This window comes from Amia ocellicauda, chromosome 20 (genome assembly GCF_036373705.1).
Source record: "Amia ocellicauda isolate fAmiCal2 chromosome 20, fAmiCal2.hap1, whole genome shotgun sequence".
Lineage (NCBI taxonomy): Eukaryota > Metazoa > Chordata > Actinopteri > Amiiformes > Amiidae > Amia > Amia ocellicauda.
Window position 1 is genome coordinate 301,852 of NC_089869.1, and position 21,623 is coordinate 323,474.

General features: G+C 45.6%; 13 non-coding genes across 13 annotated transcripts; all 13 read right to left on the reverse strand.

Moving 5' to 3' along the window:
• Nucleotides 1-2,900: 2,900 nt before the first annotated feature.
• Nucleotides 2,901-2,971, reverse strand: trnag-gcc (transfer RNA glycine (anticodon GCC)). The gene has a single exon. It is a non-coding gene; the product is annotated as a tRNA-Gly (tRNA).
• Nucleotides 2,972-5,204: 2,233 nt separating this feature from the next.
• Nucleotides 5,205-5,275, reverse strand: trnas-gcu (transfer RNA serine (anticodon GCU)). Its single transcript has one exon. It is a non-coding gene; the product is annotated as a tRNA-Ser (tRNA).
• A 1,350-nt stretch (nucleotides 5,276-6,625) lies between these two features.
• Nucleotides 6,626-6,696, reverse strand: trnag-gcc (transfer RNA glycine (anticodon GCC)). Its single transcript has one exon. It is a non-coding gene; the product is annotated as a tRNA-Gly (tRNA).
• A 1,944-nt stretch (nucleotides 6,697-8,640) lies between these two features.
• On the reverse strand, nucleotides 8,641-8,711 carry trnag-gcc (transfer RNA glycine (anticodon GCC)). The gene has a single exon. It is a non-coding gene; the product is annotated as a tRNA-Gly (tRNA).
• A 355-nt stretch (nucleotides 8,712-9,066) lies between these two features.
• trnag-gcc (transfer RNA glycine (anticodon GCC)) lies at nucleotides 9,067-9,137 on the reverse strand. The gene has a single exon. It is a non-coding gene; the product is annotated as a tRNA-Gly (tRNA).
• Nucleotides 9,138-10,674: 1,537 nt separating this feature from the next.
• trnag-gcc (transfer RNA glycine (anticodon GCC)) lies at nucleotides 10,675-10,745 on the reverse strand. Its single transcript has one exon. It is a non-coding gene; the product is annotated as a tRNA-Gly (tRNA).
• Nucleotides 10,746-11,100: 355 nt separating this feature from the next.
• On the reverse strand, nucleotides 11,101-11,171 carry trnag-gcc (transfer RNA glycine (anticodon GCC)). The gene has a single exon. It is a non-coding gene; the product is annotated as a tRNA-Gly (tRNA).
• Nucleotides 11,172-11,823: 652 nt separating this feature from the next.
• Nucleotides 11,824-11,894, reverse strand: trnag-gcc (transfer RNA glycine (anticodon GCC)). The gene has a single exon. It is a non-coding gene; the product is annotated as a tRNA-Gly (tRNA).
• A 3,866-nt stretch (nucleotides 11,895-15,760) lies between these two features.
• Nucleotides 15,761-15,831, reverse strand: trnag-gcc (transfer RNA glycine (anticodon GCC)). The gene has a single exon. It is a non-coding gene; the product is annotated as a tRNA-Gly (tRNA).
• A 1,943-nt stretch (nucleotides 15,832-17,774) lies between these two features.
• trnag-gcc (transfer RNA glycine (anticodon GCC)) lies at nucleotides 17,775-17,845 on the reverse strand. The gene has a single exon. It is a non-coding gene; the product is annotated as a tRNA-Gly (tRNA).
• Nucleotides 17,846-18,705: 860 nt separating this feature from the next.
• Nucleotides 18,706-18,776, reverse strand: trnag-gcc (transfer RNA glycine (anticodon GCC)). The gene has a single exon. It is a non-coding gene; the product is annotated as a tRNA-Gly (tRNA).
• Nucleotides 18,777-20,720: 1,944 nt separating this feature from the next.
• trnag-gcc (transfer RNA glycine (anticodon GCC)) lies at nucleotides 20,721-20,791 on the reverse strand. The gene has a single exon. It is a non-coding gene; the product is annotated as a tRNA-Gly (tRNA).
• Nucleotides 20,792-21,146: 355 nt separating this feature from the next.
• On the reverse strand, nucleotides 21,147-21,217 carry trnag-gcc (transfer RNA glycine (anticodon GCC)). Its single transcript has one exon. It is a non-coding gene; the product is annotated as a tRNA-Gly (tRNA).
• Between the last annotated feature and the right edge of the window lie 406 nt (nucleotides 21,218-21,623).

Here is a 21,623-nt window from a genome sequence, read left to right on the forward strand (position 1 = left end):
TCAGACCCAGACCTCAGGATTACTAAGGCGCAGGTATCAGGAACGTCCAGATGGGACGAAGTAGAAAGAAGTACCAATCATTATAAATAGATGACTGAGTTAGTGAGAGAGAGAGACAGACACAAATGTCTGGTTGTTACAATAATAGCCATCTTCTTCTATATAGATCGAGGATAACCATTGGCCGCGAATCAAGCAACAACCTCCCGAGTGGCAGGTGAGATCTCTAATACTGTCGGACCAATGGTCAGGTGACAAGGGTTTGAAATGGTTGAACGATGAATAAGTACCAATCAGACTTAGACCTCAGGATTTCTAAGGCGCGGGTATCAGGAACGTCCAGATGGGACGAAGTAGAAAGAAGTACCAATCATTATAAATAGATGACTGAGTTAGTGAGAGAGAGAGACAGACACAAATGTCTGGTTGTTACAATAATAGCCATCCTCTTCTATATAGATCGGGGATAACCATTGTCCGCGAATCAAGCAACAACCTCCCGAGTGGCCGGTGAGATCGCTACCACTGGCGGACCAATGCTCAGGTGACAAGGGTTTCAAGTGGATGAAAGAGGAATAAGTTCCAATCATACCCAGACCTCGGGATAACTAAGGCACTGGAAACAGGAACGTCCGGATGGGACAATGTAGAAAGAGGTACCAATCTTTATAGATAGATGAGTGAGTGAGAGAGAGAGACAGACACAAATGTCTGGTTATTACAATAATAGCCATCCTCTTCTACATAGAATGGGGAAAACCATTGGCCGCGAATCAAGCAACAACCTCCCGAGTGGAAGGTGAGATATCTACCACTGTAGCACAAATGCTCAGGTGACAAGGGTTTCAAGTGGATGAACGAGGAATAAGTAACGATGAGACTTAGATCTCGGGACTACTAAGTCACAGGTTACAGTAACGTCCGGATGGGATGATGTAGAAAGAAGTACCAATCATTATAGATAGATGAGTGAGTGAGTGAAAGAGAGAGAGAGAGACAGACACAAATGTCTGGTTGTTACAATAATTCCCATCCTCTTCTATATAGAACGGAGAAAAAAATTGGCCACGAATCAAGCAGACACCTCCGAGTGGCAGGTGAGATCTCTACCACTGTAGGACCAATTCTCAGGTGATAGGTGTTTGAACCGGGTGAAGGAGGAATAAGTACCAATCAGAACTTTAACCCATAAAACATGAATGATGCAGCCAACACGAGCCAATGAGGCACAGACGAACCTCTGGATGGCACGATGCAGTCATCATCGTCTATGCAGAAGGAGAAAAAAGTACCAATCAGACCCAGACCTCAGGATTACAAAGGCGCGGGTATCAGGAACGTCCAGATGGGACGAAGTAGAAAGAAGTACCAATCATTATAAATAGATGACAGAGTAAGTGAGAGAGAGAGAGAGACAGACACAAATGTCTGGTTGTTGCAATGATTTGCCATCCTCTACTATATAGAACGAGGAAATCCATTGGCCGCGAATCAAGCAAAGGCCTCCCGAGTGGCAGGTGAGGTCTCTACGTCTGTAGGACCAATGCTCAGGTGACAAGGGTTTCGAGTAGTTGAACAAGGAATAAGTAACAATCATTATAGATAGATGAGTGAGTGAGTGACAGAGAGAGAGAGACAATTGTCTGGTTGTTACAATAATAGCTAACCTCTTCTATATAGAACGGAGAAAAAAATTGGCCGCGAATCAAGCAGACACCTCCCGAGTGGCAGGTGAGATCTCTACCACTGTAGCACCAATTCTCAGGTGATAAGTGTTTGAACCGGCTGAAGGAGGAATAAGTACCAATCAGAACTTTAACCCATAAAACATGAATGATGCAGCCAACACGAGCCAATGAGGCACAGACGAACCTCTGGATGGCACGATGCAGTCATCGTCGTCTATGCAGAAGGAGGAAAAAGTACCAATCAGACCCAGACCTCAGGATTACTAAGGCGCGGGTATCAGGAACGTCCAGATGGGACGAAGTAGAAAGAAGTACCAATCATTATAAATAGATGACTGAGTTAGTGAGAGAGAGAGACAGACACAAATGTCTGGTTGTTACAATAATAGCCATCCTCTTCTATATAGATCGGGGATAACCATTGTCCGCGAATCAAGCAACAACCTCCCGAGTGGCCGGTGAGAACGCTACCACTGGCGGACCAATGCTCAGGTGACAAGGGTTTCAAGTGGATGACAGAGGAATAAGTTCCAATCATACCCAGACCTCGGGATAACTAAGGCACTGGAAACAGGAACGTCCGGATGGGACGATGTAGAAAGAGGTACCAATCTTTATAGATAGATGAGTGAGTGAGAGAGAGAGACAGACACAAATGTCTGGTTGTTACAATAATAGCCATCCTCTTCTACATAGAATGGGGAAAACCATTGGCCGCGAATCAAGCAACAACCTCCCGAGTGGAAGGTGAGATATCTACCACTGTAGCACAAATGCTCAGGTGACAAGGGTTTCAAGTGGATGAAAGAGGAATAAGTAACGATGAGACTTAGATCTCGGGATTACTAAGTCACAGGTTACAGTAACGTCCGGATGGGATGATGTAGAAAGAAGTACCAATCATTATAGATTGATGAGTGAGTGAGTGAAAGAGAGAGAGAGACAGACACAAATGTCTGGTTGTTACAATAATAGCCATCCTCTTCTACATAGAATGGGGAAAACCATTGGCCGCGAATGAAGCAACAACCTCCCGAGTGGCAGGTGAGATCTCTACCACTGTCGGAACAATGCTCAGTTGACAAGGGTTTCAAGTGGATGAACGAGGAATAAGTACCGATGAGACTTAGATCTCGGGATTACTAAGTCAGGGTTACAGTAACGCCCGTATGGGACGATGTAATCATTGTCTTCTTTGCAGAACGAGGAAAATGCATTAGCCGGGAATCGAACCCGGGCCTCCCGCGTGGCAGGCGAGAATTCTACCACTGAACAACCAATGCTCAGGTTATGAAAATTTTAAGTGGTTGAATGGGAAAGAAGTACTAATCATTATAGATAATAGGATAGATGAGTGAGTGAGTGAGACAGACACAAATGTCTGGTTGTTGCAATTATTTGCCATCCTCTACTATATAGAACGGGGAAAACCATTGGCCGCGAATCAAGCAGACACCTCCCGAGTGGCAGGTGAGATCTCTACCACTGTAGGACCAATGCTCAGGTGACAAGTGTTTGAACCGGCTGAAGGAGGAATAAGTACCAATCAGAACTTTAAACCATAAAACATGAATGATGCAGCCAACACGAGCCAATGAGGCACAGACGAACCTCTGGATGGCACGATGCAGTCATCGTCGTCTATGCAGAAGGAGGAAAAAGTACCAATCAGACCCAGACCTCGGGATAACTAAGGCACGGGAAACAGGAACGTCCGGATGGGACGATGTAGAAAGAGGTACCAATCTTTTTAGATAGATGAGTGAGTGAGAGAGAGAGACAGACACAAATGTCTGGTTGTTGCAATTATTTGCCATCCTGTTCTATATAGAACGGGGAAAACCATTGGCCGCGAATCGAGCAATGAATTCCTGCGTGGCAGCTGAGATCTCTACCACTGTAGGACCAATGCTCAGGTGACAAGGGTATCAAGTGGATGAACGAGTAATAAGTACCAATCAGACCAAGACCTCGGGATTACTAAGGCGCGGGAAACAGGAACGTCCGGATGGGATGATGTTGAAAGAAGTACCAATCTTTATAGATAGATGAGTGAGTGAGTGAAAGAGAGAGAGAGACAGACACAAATGTCTGGTTGATACAGTAATAGCCATCCTCTTCTACATAGAATGGGGAAAACCATTGGCAGCGAATCAAGCAACATCCTCCCGAGTGGAAGGTGAGATCTCTACCACTGTCGGACCAATGGTCAGGTGACAAGGGTTTCAAATGGTTGAACGATGAATAAGTACCAATCAGACTTAGACCTCGGGATAACTAAGGCACGGGAAACAGGAACGTCTGGATGGGACGATGTAGAAAGAGGTACCAATCTCTATAGATAGATGAGTGAGTGAGAGAGAGAGACAGACACAAATGTCTGGTTGTTACAATAATAGCCATCCTCTTCTACATAGAATGGGGAAAACCATTGGCCGCGAATCAAGCAACAACCTCCCTAGTGGAAGGTGAGATCTCTACCACTGTCGGACCAATGGTCAGGTGACAAGGGTTTCAAATGGTTGAACGATGAATAAGTACCAATCAGACTTAGACCTCAGGATTACTAAGGCGCGGGTATCAGGAACGTCCAGATGGGACGAAGTAGAAAGAAGTACCAATCATTATAAATAGATGACTGAGTTAGTGAGAGAGAGAGACAGACACAAATGTCTGGTTGTTACAATAATAGCCATCCTCTTCTATATAGATCGGGGATAACCATTGTCCGCGAATCAAGCAACAAGCTCCCGAGTGGCCGGTGAGATCGCTACCACTGGCGGACCAATGCTCAGGTGACAAGGGTTTCAAGAGGATGAAAGAGGAATAAGTTCCAATCATACCCAGACCTCGGGATAACTAAGGCACTGGAAACAGGAACGTCCGGATGGGACGATGTAGAAAGAGGTACCAATCTTTATAGATAGATGAGTGAGTGAGAGAGAGAGACAGACACAAATGTCTGGTTGTTACAATAATAGCCATCCTCTTCTACATAGAATGGGGAAAACCATTGGCCGCGAATCAAGCAACAACCTCCTGAGTGGAAGGTGAGATCTCTACCACTGTCGGACCAATGGTCAGGTGACAAGGGTTTGAAATGGTTGAACGATGAATAACTACCAATCAGACCAAGACCTCGGGATTACTAAGGCGCGGGAAACAGGAACGTCCGGATGGGATGATGTAGAAAGAAGTACCAATCATTATAGATAGATGAGTGAGTGAGTGAAAGAGAGAGAGAGACAGACACAAATGTCTGGTTGTTACAATAATAGCCATCCTCTTCTATATAGATCGAGGATAACCATTGGCCTCGAATCAAGCAACAACCTCCCGAGTGGATGGTGAGATCTCTACCACTGTAGCACAAATGCTCAGGTGACAAGGGTTTCAAGTGGATGAAAGAGGAATAAGTACCGATGAGACTTAGATCTCGGGATTACTAAGTCACGGGTTACAGTAACGTCCGGATGGGACGATGTAATCATTGTCGTCTTTGCAGAACGAGGAAAATGCATTGGCCGGGAATCGAACCCAGGCCTCCCGCGTAGCAGCCGAGAATTCTACCACTGAACAACCAATGCTCAGGTTATGAAAATCTTAAGTGGTTGAATGGGAAAGAAGTACTAATCATTAAAGATAATTGGATAGATGAGTGAGTGAGTGAGACAGACACAAATGTCTGGTTGTAGCAATTATTTGCCATCCTCTACTATATAGAACGGGGAAAACCATTGGCCGCGAATCAAGCAGACACCTCCCGAGTGGCAGGTGAGATCTCTACCACTGTAGGACCAATGCTCAGGTGACAAGTGTTTGAACCGGCTGAAGGAGGAATAAGTACCAATCAGAACTTTAACCCATAAAACATGAATGATGCAGCCAACACGAGCCAATGAGGCACAGACGAACCTCTGGATGGCACGATGCAGTCATCGTCATCTATGCAGAAGGAGGAAAAAGTACCAATCAGACCCAGACCTCGGGATAACTAAGGCACGGGAAACAGGAACGTCCGGATGGGACGATGTAGAAAGAGGTACCAATCTTTTTAGATAGATGAGTGAGTGAGAGAGAGAGACAGAAACAAATGTCTGGTGGTTGCAATTATTTGCCATCCTGTTCTATATAGAACGGGGAAAACCATTGGCCGCGAATCGAGCAATGAATTCCTGCGTGGCAGCTGAGATCTCTACCACTGTAGGACCAATGCTCAGGTGACAAGGGTATCAAGTGGATGAACGAGGAATAATTACCAATCAGACCAAGACCTCGGGATTACTAAGGCGCGGGTAACAGGAACGTCCGGATGGGACGATGTAGAAAGAGGTACCAATCTTTATAGATAGATGAGTGAGTGACAGAGAGAGACAGACACAAATGTGTGGTTGTTACAATAATAGCCATCCTCTTCTATATAGATCGGGGATAACCATTGGCCGCGAATCAAGCAACAACCTCCCGAGTGGAAGGTGAGATATCTACCACTGTAGCACAAATGCTCAGGTGACAAGGGTTTCAAGTGGATGAACGAGGAATAAGTTCCAATCATACCCAGACCTCGGGATAACTAGGGCACGGGAAACAGGAACGTCTGGATGGGACGATGTAGAAGGAGGTACCAATCTTTACAGATAGATGAGTGAGTGAGAGAGAGAGAGAGACAGACACAAATGTCTGGTTGTTACAATAATAGCCATCCTCTTCTACATAGAATGGGGAAAACCATTGGCCGCGATTCAAGCAACAACCTCCCGAGTGGAAGGAGAGATCTCTACCACTGTTGGACCAATGGTCAGGTGACAAGGGTTTGAAATGGTTGAACGATGAATAAGTACCAATCAGACCATGACCTCGGGATTACTAAGTCACGGGTTACAGTAACGTCCGGATGGGACGATGTAATCATTGTCGTCTTTGCAGAACGAGGAAAATGCATTGGCCGGGAATCGAACCCAGGCCGCCCGCGTGGCAGCCGAGAATTCTACCACTGAACAACCAACGCTCAGGTTATGAAAATCTTAAGTGGTTGAATGGGAAAGAAGTACTAATCATTAAAGATAATTGGATAGATGAGTGAGTGAGTGAGACAGACACAAATGTCTGGTTGTAGCAATTATTTGCCATCTTCTACTATATAGAACGGGGAAAACCATTGGCCGCGAATCAAGCAGACACCTCCCGAGTGGCAGGTGAGATCTCTACCACTGTAGGACCAATGCTCAGGTGACAAGTGTTTGAACCGGCTGAAGGAGGAATAAGTACCAATCAGAACTTTAACCCATAAAACATGAATGATGCAGCCAACACGAGCCAATGAGGCACAGACGAACCTCTGGATGGCACGATGCAGTCATCGTCGTCTATGCAGAAGGAGGAAAAAGTACCAATCAGACCCAGACCTCGGGATAACTAAGGCACGGGAAACAGGAACGTCCGGATGGGACGATGTAGAAAGAGGTACCAATCTTTTTAGATAGATGAGTGAGTGAGAGAGAGAGACAGACACAAATGTCTGGTTGTTGCAATTATTTGCCATCCTGTTCTATATAGAACGGGGAAAACCATTGGCCGCGAATCGAGCAATGAATTCCTGCGTGGCAGCTGAGATCTCTACCACTGTAGGACCAATGCTCAGGTGACAAGGGTATCAAGTGGATGAACGAGGAATAAGTACCAATCAGACCAAGACCTCGGGATTACTAAGGTGCGGGAAACAGGAACGTCCGGATGGGATGATGTTGAAAGAAGTACCAATCTTTATAGATAGATGAGTGAGTGAGTGAAAGAGAGAGAGAGACAGACACAAATGTCTGGTTGTTACAGTAATAGCCATCCTCTTCTACATAGAATGGGGAAAACCATTGGCAGCGAATCAAGCAACAACCTCCCGAGTGGAAGGTGAGATCTCTACCACTGTCGGACCAATGGTCAGGTGACAAGGGTTTCAAATGGTTGAACGATGAATAAGTACCAATCAGACTTAGACCTCGGGATAACTAAGGCACGGGAAACAGGAACGTCCGGATGGGACGATGTAGAAAGAGGTACCAATCTCTATAGATAGATGAGTGAGTGAGAGAGAGAGACAGACACAAATGTCTGGTTGTTACAGTAATAGCCATCCTCTTCTACATAGAATGGGGAAAACCATTGGCAGCGAATCAAGCAACAACCTCCCGAGTGGAAGGTGAGATCTCTACCACTGTCGGACCAATGGTCAGGTGACAAGGGTTTCAAATGGTTGAACGATGAATAAGTACCAATCAGACTTAGACCTCGGGATTACTAAGGCGCGGGTAACAGGAACGTCCAGATGGGACGAAGTAGAAAGAAGTACCAATCATTATAAATAGATGACTGAGTTAGTGAGAGAGAGAGACAGACACAAATGTCTGGTTGTTACAATAATAGCCATCCTCTTCTATATAGATCGAGGATAACCATTGGCCGCGAATCAAGCAACAACCTCCCGTGTGGCAGGTGAGATCTCTACTACTGTCGGACCAATGGTCAGGTGACAAGGGTTTGAAATGGTTGAACGATGAACAGGTACCAATCAGACCAAGACCTCGGGATTACTAAGGCGCGGGAAACAGGAACGTCCGGATGGGATGATGTAGAAAGAAGTACCAATCATTATAGATAGATGAGTGAGTGAGTGAAAGAGAGAGAGAGACAGACACAAATGTCTGGTTGTTACAATAATAGCCATCCTCTTCTACATAGAATGGGGAAAACCATTGGCCGCGAATCAAGCAACAACCTCCCGAGTGGCAGGTGAGATCTCTACCACTGTCGGACCAATGCTCAGGTGACAAGGGTTTCAAGTGGATGAACGAGGAATAAGTACCGATGAGACTTAGATCTGGGGATTACTAAGACACGGGTTACAGTAACGTCCGGATGGGACGATGTAATCATTGTCTTCTTTGCAGAACGAGGAAAATGCATTGGCCGGGAATCGAACCCGGGCCTCCCGCGTGGCAGGCGAGAATTCTTCCACTGAACAACCAATGCTCAGGTTATGAAAATATTAAGTGGTTGAATGGGAAAGAAGTACCAATCATTAAAGATAATTGGATAGATGAGTGAGTGAGTGAGACAGACACAAATGTGTGGTTGTTGCAATTATTTGCCATCCTCTACTATATAGAACGGGGAAAACCATTGGCGCGAATCAAGCAAAGGCCTCCCGAGTGGCAGGTGAGATCTCTACCACTGTTTGACCAATGCTCAGGTGACAAGGGTTTCAAGTGGATGAACGAGGAATAAGTACCGATGAGACTTAGATCTCGGGATTACTAAGTCACTGGTTACAATAACGTCCGGATGGGACGATGTAATCATTGTCTTCTTTGCAGAACGAGGAAAATGCATTGGCCGGGAATCGAACCCAGGCCTCCCGCGTGGCAGGCGAGAACTCTATCACTGAACAACCAATGCTCAGGTTATGAAAATCTTAAGTGGTTGAATGGGAAAGAAGTACTAATCATTATAGATAATTGGATAGATGAGTGAGTGAGTGAGACAGACACAAATGTCTGGTTGTTGCAATTATTTGCCATCCTCTTCTATATAGAACGGGGAAAACCATTGGCCGCGAATCAAGCAGACACCTCCCGAGTGGCAGCTGAGATCTCTACCACTGTAGGACCAATGCTCAGGTGACAAGGGTATCAAGTGGATGAACGAGGAATAAGTACCAATCAGACCAAGACCTCGGGATTACTAAGGCGCGGGAAACAGGAACGTCCGGATGGGATGATGTTGAAAGAAGTACCAATCTTTATAGATAGATGAGTGAGTGAGTGAGTGAGAGAGAGAGACAGACACAAATGTCTGGTTGTTGCAATTATTTGCCATCCTGTTCTATATAGAACGGGGAAAACCATTGGCCGCGAATCGAGCAATGAATTCCTGCGTGGCAGCTGAGATCTCTACCACTGTAGGACCAATGCTCAGGTGACAAGGGTATCAAGTGGATGAACGAGGAATAAGTACCAATCAGACCAAGACCTCGGGATTACTAAGGCGCGGGAAACAGGAACGTCCGGATGGGATGATGTAGAAAGAAGTACCAATCATTATAGATAGATGAGTGAGTGAGTGAAAGAGAGAGAGAGACAGACACAAATGTCTGGTTGTTACAATAATAGCCATCCTCTTCTACATAGAATGGGGAAAACCATTGGCCGCAAATCAAGCAACAACCTCCCGAATGGAAGGTGAGATCTCTACCACTGTCGGACCAATGGTCAGGTGACAAGGGTTTCAAATGGTTGAACGATGAATAAGTACCAATCAGACTTAGACCTCGGGATAACTAAGGCACGGGAAACAGGAACGTCCGGATGGGACGATGTAGAAAGAGGTACCAATCTCTATAGATAGATGAGTAAGTGAGAGAGAGAGACAGACACAAATGTCTGGTTGTTACAATAATAGCCATCCTCTTCTACATAGAATGGGGAAAACCATTGGCCGCGAATCAAGCAACAACCTCCCTAGTGGAAGGTGAGATCTCTACCACTGTCGGACCAATGGTCAGGTGACAAGGGTTTCAAATGGTTGAACGATGAACAGGTACCAATCAGACTTAGACCTCGGGATTACTAAGGCGCGGGAAACAGGAACGTCCGGATGGGATGATGTAGAAAGAAGTACCAATCATTATAGATAGATGAGTGAGTGAGTGAAAGAGAGAGAGAGACAGACACAAATGTCTGGTTGTTACAATAATAGCCATCCTCTTCTACATAGAATGGGGAAAACCATTGGCCGCGAATCAAGCAACAACCTCCCGAGTGGCAGGTGAGATCTCTACCACTGTCGGACCAATGCTCAGGTGACAAGGGTTTCAAGTGGATGAACGAGGAATAAGTACCGATGAGACTTAGATCTGGGGATTACTAAGTCACGGGTTACAGTAACGTCCGGATGGGACGATGTAATCATTGTCTTCTTTGCAGAACGAGGAAAATGCATTGGCCGGGAATCGAACCCGGGCCTCCCGCGTGGCAGGCGAGAATTCTTCCACTGAACAACCAATGCTCAGGTTATGAAAATATTAAGTGGTTGAATGGGAAAGAAGTACCAATCATTAAAGATAATTGGATAGATGAGTGAGTGAGTGAGACAGACACAAATGTGTGGTTGTTGCAATTATTTGCCATCCTCTACTATATAGAACGGGGAAAACCATTGGCGCGAATCAAGCAAAGGCCTCCCGAGTGGCAGGTGAGATCTCTACCACTGTTTGACCAATGCTCAGGTGACAAGGGTTTCAAGTGGATGAACGAGGAATAAGTACCGATGAGACTTAGATCTCGGGATTACTAAGTCACTGGTTACAATAACGTCCGGATGGGACGATGTAATCATTGTCTTCTTTGCAGAACGAGGAAAATGCATTGGCCGGGAATCGAACCCAGGCCTCCCGCGTGGCAGGCGAGAACTCTATCACTGAACAACCAATGCTCAGGTTATGAAAATCTTAAGTGGTTGAATGGGAAAGAAGTACTAATCATTATAGATAATTGGATAGATGAGTGAGTGAGTGAGACAGACACAAATGTCTGGTTGTTGCAATTATTTGCCATCCTCTACTATATAGAACGGGGAAAACCATTGGCCGCGAATCAAGCAAAGGCCTCCCGAGTGGCAGGTGAGATCTCTACCACTGTCGGACCAATGGTCAGGTGACAAGGGTTTGAAATGGTTGAACGATGAATAAGTACCAATCAGACCAAGACCTCGGGATTACTAAGGCGCAGGAAACAGGAACGTCCGGATGGGATGATGTAGAAAGAAGTACCAATCATTATAGATTGATGAGTGAGTGAGTGAAAGAGAGAGAGAGACAGACACAAATGTCTGGTTGTTACAATAATAGCCATCCTCTTCTACATAGAATGGGGAAAACCATTGGCCGTGAATGAAGCAACAACCTCCCGAGTGGCAGGTGAGATCTCTACCACTGTCGGAACAATGCTCAGTTGACAAGGGTTTCAAGTGGATGAACGAGGAATAAGTAGCGATGAGACTTAGATCTCGGGATTACTAAGTCAGGGTTACAGTAACGCCCGTATGGGACGATGTAATCATTGTCTTCTTTGCAGAACGAGGAAAATGCACTAGCCGGGAATCGAACCCGGGCCTCCCGCGTGGCAGGCGAGAATTCTACCACTGAACAACCAATGCTCAGGTTATGAAAATTTTAAGTGGTTGAATGGGAAAGAAGTACTAATCATTATAGATAATAGGATAGATGAGTGAGTGAGTGAGACAGACACAAATGTCTGGTTGTTGCAATTATTTGCCATCCTCTACTATATAGAACGGGGAAAACCATTGGCCGCCAATCAAGCAGACACCTCCCGAGTGGCAGGTGAGATCTCTACCACTGTAGGACCAATGCTCAGGTGACAAGTGTTTGAACCGGCTGAAGGAGGAATAAGTACCAATCAGAACTTTAACCCATAAAACATGAATGATGCAGCCAACACGAGCCAATGAGGCACAGACGAACCTCTGGATGGCACGATGCAGTCATCGTCGTCTATGCAGAAGGAGGAAAAAGTACCAATCAGACCCAGACCTCGGGATAACTAAGGCACGGGAAACAGGAACGTCCGGATGGGACGATGTAGAAAGAGGTACCAATCTTTTTAGATAGATGAGTGAGTGAGAGAGAGAGACAGACACAAATGTCTGGTTGTTGCAATTATTTGCCATCCTGTTCTATATAGAACGGGGAAAACCATTGGCCGCGAATCGAGCAATGAATTCCTGCGTGGCAGCTGAGATCTCTACCACTGTAGGACCAATGCTCAGGTGACAAGGGTATCAAGTGGATGAACGAGGAATAAGTACCAATCAGACCAAGACCTCGGGATTACTAAGGCGCGGGAAACAGGAACATCCGGATGGGACGATGTAGAAAGAGGTACCAATCTCTATAGATAGATGAGTGAGTGAGAGAGAGAGACAGACACAAATGTCTGGTTGTTACAATAATAGCCATCCTCTTCTACATAGAATGGGGAAAACCATTGGCCGCGAATCAAGCAACAACCTCCCTAGTGGAAGGTGAGATCTCTACCACTGTAGGACCAATGGTCAGGTGACAAGGGTTTCAAATGGTTGAACGATGAATAAGTACCAATCAGACTTAGACCTCAGGATTACTAAGGCGCGGGTATCAGGAACGTCCAGATGGGACGAAGTAGAAAGAAGTACCAATCATTATAAATAGATGATTGAGTTAGTGAGAGAGAGAGACAGACACAAATGTCTGGTTGTTACAATAATAGCCATCCTCTTCTATATAGATCGGGGATAACCATTGTCCGCGAATCAAGCAACAACCTCCCGAGTGGCCGGTGAGATCGCTACCACTGGCGGACCAATGCTCAGGTGACAAGGGTTTCAAGAGGATGAAAGAGGAATAAGTTCCAATCATACCCAGACCTCGGGATAACTAAGGCACTGGAAACAGGAACGTCCGGATGGGACGATGTAGAAAGAGGTACCAATCTTTATAGATAGATGAGTGAGTGAGAGAGAGAGACAGACACAAATGTCTGGTTGTTACAATAATAGCCATCCTCTTCTACATAGAATGGGGAAAACCATTGGCCGCGAATCAAGCAACAACCTCCCGAGTGGAAGGTGAGATCTCTACCACTGTCGGACCAATGGTCAGGTGACAAGGGTTTGAAATGGTTGAACGATGAATAAGTACCAATCAGACCAAGACCTCGGGATTACTAAGGCGCGGGAAACAGGAACGTCCGGATGGGATGATGTAGAAAGAAGTACCAATCATTATAGATAGATGAGTGAGTGAGTGAAAGAGAGAGAGAGACAGACTCAAATGTCTGGTTGTTACAATAATAGCCATCCTCTTCTATATAGATCGAGGATAACCATTGGCCTCGAATCAAGCAACAACCTCCCGAGTGGATGGTGAGATCTCTACCACTGTAGCACAAATGCTCAGGTGACAAGGGTTTCAAGTGGATGAAAGAGGAATAAGTACCGATGAGACTTAGATCTCGGGATTACTAAGTCACGGGTTACAGTAACGCCCGTATGGGACGATGTAATCATTGTCGTCTTTGCAGAACGAGGAAAATGCATTGGCCGTGAATCGAACCCAGGCCTCCCGCGTAGCAGCCGAGAATTCTACCTCTGAACAACCAATGCTCAGGTTATGAAAATCTTAAGTGGTTGAATGGGAAAGAAGTACTAATCATTAAAGATAATTGGATAGATGAGTGAGTGAGTGAGACAGACACAAATGTCTGGTTGTAGCAATTATTTGCCATCCTCTACTATATAGAACGGGGAAAACCATTGGCCGCGAATCAAGCAGACACCTCCCGAGTGGCAGGTGAGATCTCTACCACTGTAGGACCAATGCTCAGGTGACAAGTGTTTGAACCGGCTGAAGGAGGAATAAGTACCAATCAGAACTTTAACCCATAAAACATGAATGATGCAGCCAACACGAGCCAATGAGGCTCAGACGAACCTCTGGATGGCACGATGCAGTCATCGTCGTCTATGCAGAAGGAGGAAAAAGTACCAATCAGACCCAGACCTCGGGATAACTAAGGCACGGGAAACAGGAACGTCCGGATGGGACGATGTAGAAAGAGGTACCAATCTTTTTAGATAGATGAGTGAGTGAGAGAGAGAGACAGAAACAAATGTCTGGTGGTTGCAATTATTTGCCATCCTGTTCTATATAGAACGGGGAAAACCATTGGCCGCGAATCGAGCAATGAATTCCTGCGTGGCAGCTGAGATCTCTACCACTGTAGGACCAATGCTCAGGTGACAAGGGTATCAAGTGGATGAACGAGGAATAAGTACCAATCAGACCAAGACCTCGGGATTACTAAGGCGCGGGAAACAGGAACGTCCGGATGGGACGATGTAGAAAGAGGTACCAATCTTTATAGATAGATGAGTGAGTGAGAGAGAGAGACAGACACAAATGTGTGGTTGTTACAATAATAGCCATCCTCTTCTATATAGATCGGGGATAACCATTGGCCGCGAATCAAGCAACAACCTCCCGAGTGGAAGGTGAGATATCTACCACTGTAGCACAAATGCTCAGGTGACAAGGGTTTCAAGTGGATGAACGAGGAATAAGTTCCAATCATACCCAGACCTCGGGATAACTAGGGCACGGGAAACAGGAACGTCTGGATGGGACGATGTAGAAGTAGGTACCAATCTTTACAGATAGATGAGTGAGTGAGAGAGAGAGAGAGACAGACACAAATGTCTGGTTGTTGCAATTATTTGCCATCCTCTACTATATAGAACGTGGAAAACCATTGGCCGCGAATCAAGTAAAGGCCTCCCGAGTGGCAGGTGAGGTCTCTACGTCTGTAGGACCAATGCTCAGGTGACAAGGGTTTCGAGTAGTTGAACAAGGAATAAGTAACAATCATTATAGATAGATGAGTGAGTGAGTGAAAGAGAGAGAGAGACAGACACAAATGTCTGGTTGTTACAATAATAGCCATCCTCTTCTATATAGATCGAGGATAACCATTGGCCGCGAATCAAGCAACAACCTCCCGAGTGGCAGGTGAGATCTCTACTACTGTCGGACCAATGGTCAGGTGACAAGGGTTTGAAATGGTTGAACGATGAATAAGTACCAATCAGACCAAGACCTCGGGATTACTAAGGCGCGGGAAACGGGAACGTATGTATGGGATGATGTAGAAAGAGGTACCAATCTTTATAGATAGATGAGTGAGTGAGAGAGAGAGACAGACACAAATGTCTTGTTGTTGCAATAATAGCCATCCTCTTCTACATAGAATGGGGAAAACCATTGGCCGCGAATGAAGCAACAACCTCCCGAGTGGCAGGTGAGATCTCTACCACTGTCGGACCAATGCTCAGGTGACAAGGGTATCAAGTGGATGAATGAGGAATAAGTACCGATGAGACTTAGATCTCGGGATTACTAAGTTAGGGTTACAGTAACGCCCGTATGGGACGATGTAATCATTGTCTTCTTTGCAGAACGAGGAAAATGCATTGGCCGGGAATCGAACCCGGGCCTCCCGCGTGGCAGGCGAGAATTCTACCACTGAACAACCAATGCTCAGGTTATGAAAATCTTAAGTGGTTGAATGGGAAAGAAGTACTAATCATTAAAGATAATTGGATAGATGGGTGAGTGAGTGAGACAGACACAAATGTCTGGTTGTAGCAATTATTTGCCATCCTCTACTATATAGAACGGGGAAAACCATTGGCCGCGAATCAAGCAGACACCTCCCGAGTGGCAGGTGAGATCTCTACCACTGTAGGACCAATGCTCAGGTGACAAGTGTTTGAACCGGCTGAAGGATGAATAAGTACCAATCAGAACTTTAACCCATAAAACATGAATGATGCAGCCAACACGAGCCAATGAGGCACAGATGAACCTCTGGATGGCACGATGCAGTCATCGTCGTCTATGCAGAAGGAGGAAAAAGTACCAATCAGACCCAGACCTCGGGATAACTAAGGCACGGGAAACAGGAACGTCCGGATGGGACGATGTAGAAAGAGGTACCAATCTTTTTAGATAGATGAGTGAGTGAGAGAGAGAGACAGACACAAATGTCTGGTTGTTGCAATTATTTGCCATCCTGTTCTATATAGAACGGGGAAAACCATTGGCCGCGAATCGAGCAATGAATTCCTGCGTGGCAGCTGAGATCTCTACCACTGTAGGACCAATGCTCAGGTGACAAGGGTATCAAGTGGATGAACGAGGAATAAGTACCAATCAGACCAAGACCTCGGGATTACTAAGGCGCGGGAAACAGGAACGTCCGGATGGGATGATGTAGAAAGAAGTACCAATCATTATAGATAGATGAGTGAGTGAGTGAAAGAGAGAGAGAGACAGACACAAATGTCTGGTTGTTACAATAATAGCCATCCTTTTCTACATAGAATGGGGAAAACCATTGGCCGCGAATCATGCAACAACCTCCCGAATGGAAGGTGAGATCTCTACCACTGTCGGACCAATGGTCAGGTGACAAGGGTTTCAAATGGTTGAACGATGAATAAGTACCAATCAGACTTAGACCTCGGGATAACTAAGGCACGGGAAACAGGAACGTCCGGATGGGACGATGTAGAAAGAGGTACCAATCTCTATAGATAGATGAGTAAGTGAGAGAGAGAGACAGACACAAATGTCTGGTTGTTACAATAATAGCAATCCTCTTCTACATAGAATGGGGAAAACCATTGGCCGCGAATCAAGCAACAACCTCCCTAGTGGAAGGTGAGATCTCTACCACTGTCGGACCAATGGTCAGGTGACAAGGGTTTCAAATGGTTGAACGATGAATAAGTACCAATCAGACTTAGACCTCGGGATTACTAAGGCGCGGGTATCAGGAACGTCCAGATGGGACGAAGTAGAAAGAAGTACCAATCATTATAAATAGATGACTGAGTTAGTGAGAGAGAGAGACAGACACAAATGTCTGGTTGTTACAATAATAGCCATCCTCTTTTATATAGATCGAGGATAACCATTGGCCGCGAATCAAGCAACAACCTCCCGTGTGGCAGGTGAGATCTCTACTACTGTCGGACCAATGGTCAGGTGACAAGGGTTTGAAATGGTTGAACGATGAACAGGTACCAATCAGACCAAGACCTCGGGATTACTAAGGCGCGGGAAACAGGAACGTCCGGATGGGATGATGTAGAAAGAAGTACCAATCATTATAGATAGATGAGTGAGTGAGTGAAAGAGAGAGAGAGACAGACACAAATGTCTGGTTGTTACAATAATAGCCATCCTCTTCTACATAGAATGGGGAAAACCATTGGCCGCGAATGAAGCAACAACCTCCCGAGTGGCAGGTGAGATCTCTACCACTGTCGGACCAATGCTCAGGTGACAAGGGTTTCAAGTGGATGAACGAGGAATAAGTACCGATGAGACTTAGATCTCGGGATTACTAAATCAGGGTTATAGTAACGCCCGTATGGGACGATGTAATCATTGTCTTCTTTGCAGAACGAGGAAAATGCATTGGCCGGGAATCGAACCCGGGCCTCCCGCGTGGCAGGCGAGAATTCTACCACTGAACAACCAATGCTCAGGTTTTGAAAATTTTAAGTGGTTGAATGGGAAAGAAGTACTAATCATAATAGATAATAGGATAGATGAGTGAGTGAGTCAGACACAAATGTCTGGTTGTTGCAATTATTTGCCATCCTCTACTATATAGAACGAGGAAAACCATTGGCCGCGAATCAAGTAAAGGTCTCCCGAGTGGCAGGTGAGGTCTCTACGTCTGTAGGACCAATGCTCAGGTGACAAGGGTTTCGAGTAGTTGAACAAGGAATAAGTAACAATCATTATAGATAGATGAGTGAGTGAGTGAAAGAGAGAGAGAGACAGACACAAATGTCTGGTTGTTACAATAATAGCCATCCTCTTCTATATAGATCGAGGATAACCATTGGCCGCGAATCAAGCAACAACCTCCCGAGTGGCAGGTGAGATCTCTACTACTGTCGGACCAATGGTCAGGTGACAAGGGTTTGAAATGGTTGAACGATGAATAAGTACCAATCAGACCAAGACCTCGGGATTACTAAGGCGCGGGAAACGGGAACGTATGTATGGGATGATGTAGAAAGAGGTACCAATCTTTATAGATAGATGAGTGAGTGAGAGAGAGAGACAGACACAAATGTCTGGTTGTTGCAATAATAGCCATCCTCTTCTACATAGAATGGGGAAAACCATTGGCCGCGAATGAAGCAACAACCTCCCGAGTGGCAGGTGAGATCTCTACCACTGTCGGACCAATGCTCAGGTGACAAGGGTTTCAAGTGGATGAATGAGGAATAAGTACCGATGAGACTTAGATCTCGGGATTACTAAGTCAGGGTTACAGTAACGCCCGTATGGGACGATGTAATCATTGTCTTCTTTGCAGAACGAGGAAAATGCATTGGCCGGGAATCGAACCCAGGCCTCCCGCGTGGCAGGCGAGAATTCTACCACTGAACAACCAATGCTCAGGTTATGAAAATCTTAAGTGGTTGAATGGGAAAGAAGTACTAATCATTAAAGATAATTGGATAGATGGGTGAGTGAGTGAGACAGACACAAATGTCTGGTTGTAGCAATTATTTGCCATCCTCTACTATATAGAACGGGGAAAACCATTGGCCGCGAATCAAGCAGACACCTCCCGAGTGGCAGGTGAGATCTCTACCACTGTAGGACCAATGCTCAGGTGACAAGTGTTTGAACCGGCTGAAGGAGGAATAAGTACCAATCAGAACTTTAACCCATAAAACATGAATGATGCAGCCAACACGAGCCAATGAGGCACAGACGAACCTCTGGATGGCACGATGCAGTCATCGTCGTCTATGCAGAAGGAGGAAAAAGTACCAATCAGACCCAGACCTCGGGATAACTAAGGCACGGGAAACAGGAACGTCCGGATGGGACGATGTAGAAAGAGGTACCAATCTTTTTAGATAGATGAGTGAGTGAGAGAGAGAGACAGACACAAATGTCTGGTTGTTGCAATTATTTGCCATCCTGTTCTATATAGAACGGGGAAAACCATTGGCCGCGAATCGAGCAATGAATTCCTGCGTGGCAGCTGAGATCTCTACCACTGTAGGACCAATGCTCAGGTGACAAGGGTATCAAGTGGATGAACGAGGAATAAGTACCAATCAGACCAAGACCTCGGGATTACTAAGGCGCGGGAAACAGGAACGTCCGGATGGGATGATGTAGAAAGAAGTACCAATCATTATAGATAGATGAGTGAGTGAGTGAAAGAGAGAGAGAGACAGACACAAATGTCTGGTTGTTACAATAATAGCCATCCTTTTCTACATAGAATGGGGAAAACCATTGGCCGCGAATCAAGCAACAACCTCCCGAATGGAAGGTGAGATCTCTACCACTGTCGGACCAATGGTCAGGTGACAAGGGTTTCAAATGGTTGAACGATGAATAAGTACCAATCAGACTTAGACCTCGGGATAACTAAGGCACGGGAAACAGGAACGTCCGGATGGGACGATGTAGAAAGAGGTACCAATCTCTATAGATAGATGAGTAAGTGAGAGAGAGAGACAGACACAAATGTCTGGTTGTTACAATAATAGCCATCCTCTTCTACATAGAATGGGGAAAACCACTGGCCGCGAATCAAGCAACAACCTCCCTAGTGGAAGGTGAGATCTCTACCACTGTCGGACCAATGGTCAGGTGACAAGGGTTTCAAATGGTTGAACGATGAATAAGTACCAATCAGACTTAGACCTCGGGATTACTAAGGCGCGGGTATCAGGAACGTCCAGATGGGACGAAGTAGAAAGAAGTACCAATCATTATAAATAGATGACTGAGTTAGTGAGAGAGAGAGACAGACACAAATGTCTGGTTGTTACAATAATAGCCATCCTCTTCTATATAGATCGAGGATAACCATTGGCCGCGAATCAAGCAACAACCTCCTGTGTGGCAGGTGAGATCTCTACTACTGTCGGACCAATGGTCAGGTGACAAGGGTTTGAAATGGTTGAACGATGAACAGGTACCAATCAGACCAAGACCTCGGGATTACTAAGGCGCGGGAAACAGGAACGTCCGGATGGGATGATGTAGAAAGAAGTACCAATCATTATAGATAGATGAGTGAGTGAGTGAAAGAGAGAGAGAGACAGACACAAATGTCTGGTTGTTACAATAATAGCCATCCTCTTCTACATAGAATGGGGAAAACCATTGGCCGCGAATCAAGCAACAACCTCCCGAGTGGCAGGTGAGATCTCTACCACTGTCGGACCAATGCTCAGGTGACAAGGGCTTCAAGTGGATGAACGAGGAATAAGTACCGATGAGACTTAGATCTGGGGATTACTAAATCACGGGTTACAGTAACGTCCGGATGGGACGATGTAATCATTGTCTTCTTTGCAGAACGAGGAAAATGCATTGGCCGGGAATCGAACCCGGGCCTCCCGCGTGGCAGGCGAGAATTCTTCCACTGAACAACCAATGCTCAGGTTATGAAAATATTAAGTGGTTGAATGGGAAAGAAGTACCAATCATTAAAGATAATTGGATAGATGAGTGAGTGAGTGAGACAGACACAAATGTGTGGTTGTTGCAATTATTTGCCATCCTCTACTATATAGAACGGGGAAAACCATTGGCGCGAATCAAGCAAAGGCCTCCCGAGTGGCAGGTGAGATCTCTACCACTGTTTGACCAATGCTCAGGTGACAAGGGTTTCAAGTGGATGAACGAGGAATAAGTACCGATGAGACTTAGATCTCGGGATTACTAAGTCACTGGTTACAATAACGTCCGGATGGGACGATGTAATCATTGTCTTCTTTGCAGAACGAGGAAAATGCATTGGCCGGGAATCGAACCCAGGCCTCCCGCGTGGCAGGCGAGAACTCTATCACTGAACAACCAATGCTCAGGTTATGAAAATCTTAAGTGGTTGAATGGGAAAGAAGTACTAATCATTATAGATAATTGGATAGATGAGTGAGTGAGTGAGACAGACACAAATGTCTGGTTGTTGCAATTATTTGCCATCCTCTACTATATAGAACGGGGAAAACCATTGGCCGCGAATCAAGCAAAGGCCTCCCGAGTGGCAGGTGAGGTCTCTACGTCTGTAGGACCAATGCTCAGGTGACAAGGGTTTCGAGTAGTTGAACAAGGAATAAGTAACAATCATTATAGATAGATGAGTGAGTGAGTGACAGAGAGAGAGAGAGAGACAAATGTCTGGTTGTTACAATAATAGCCAACCTCTTCTATATAGAACGGAGAAAAAAATTGGCCGCGAGTCAAGCAGACACCTCCCGAGTGGCAGG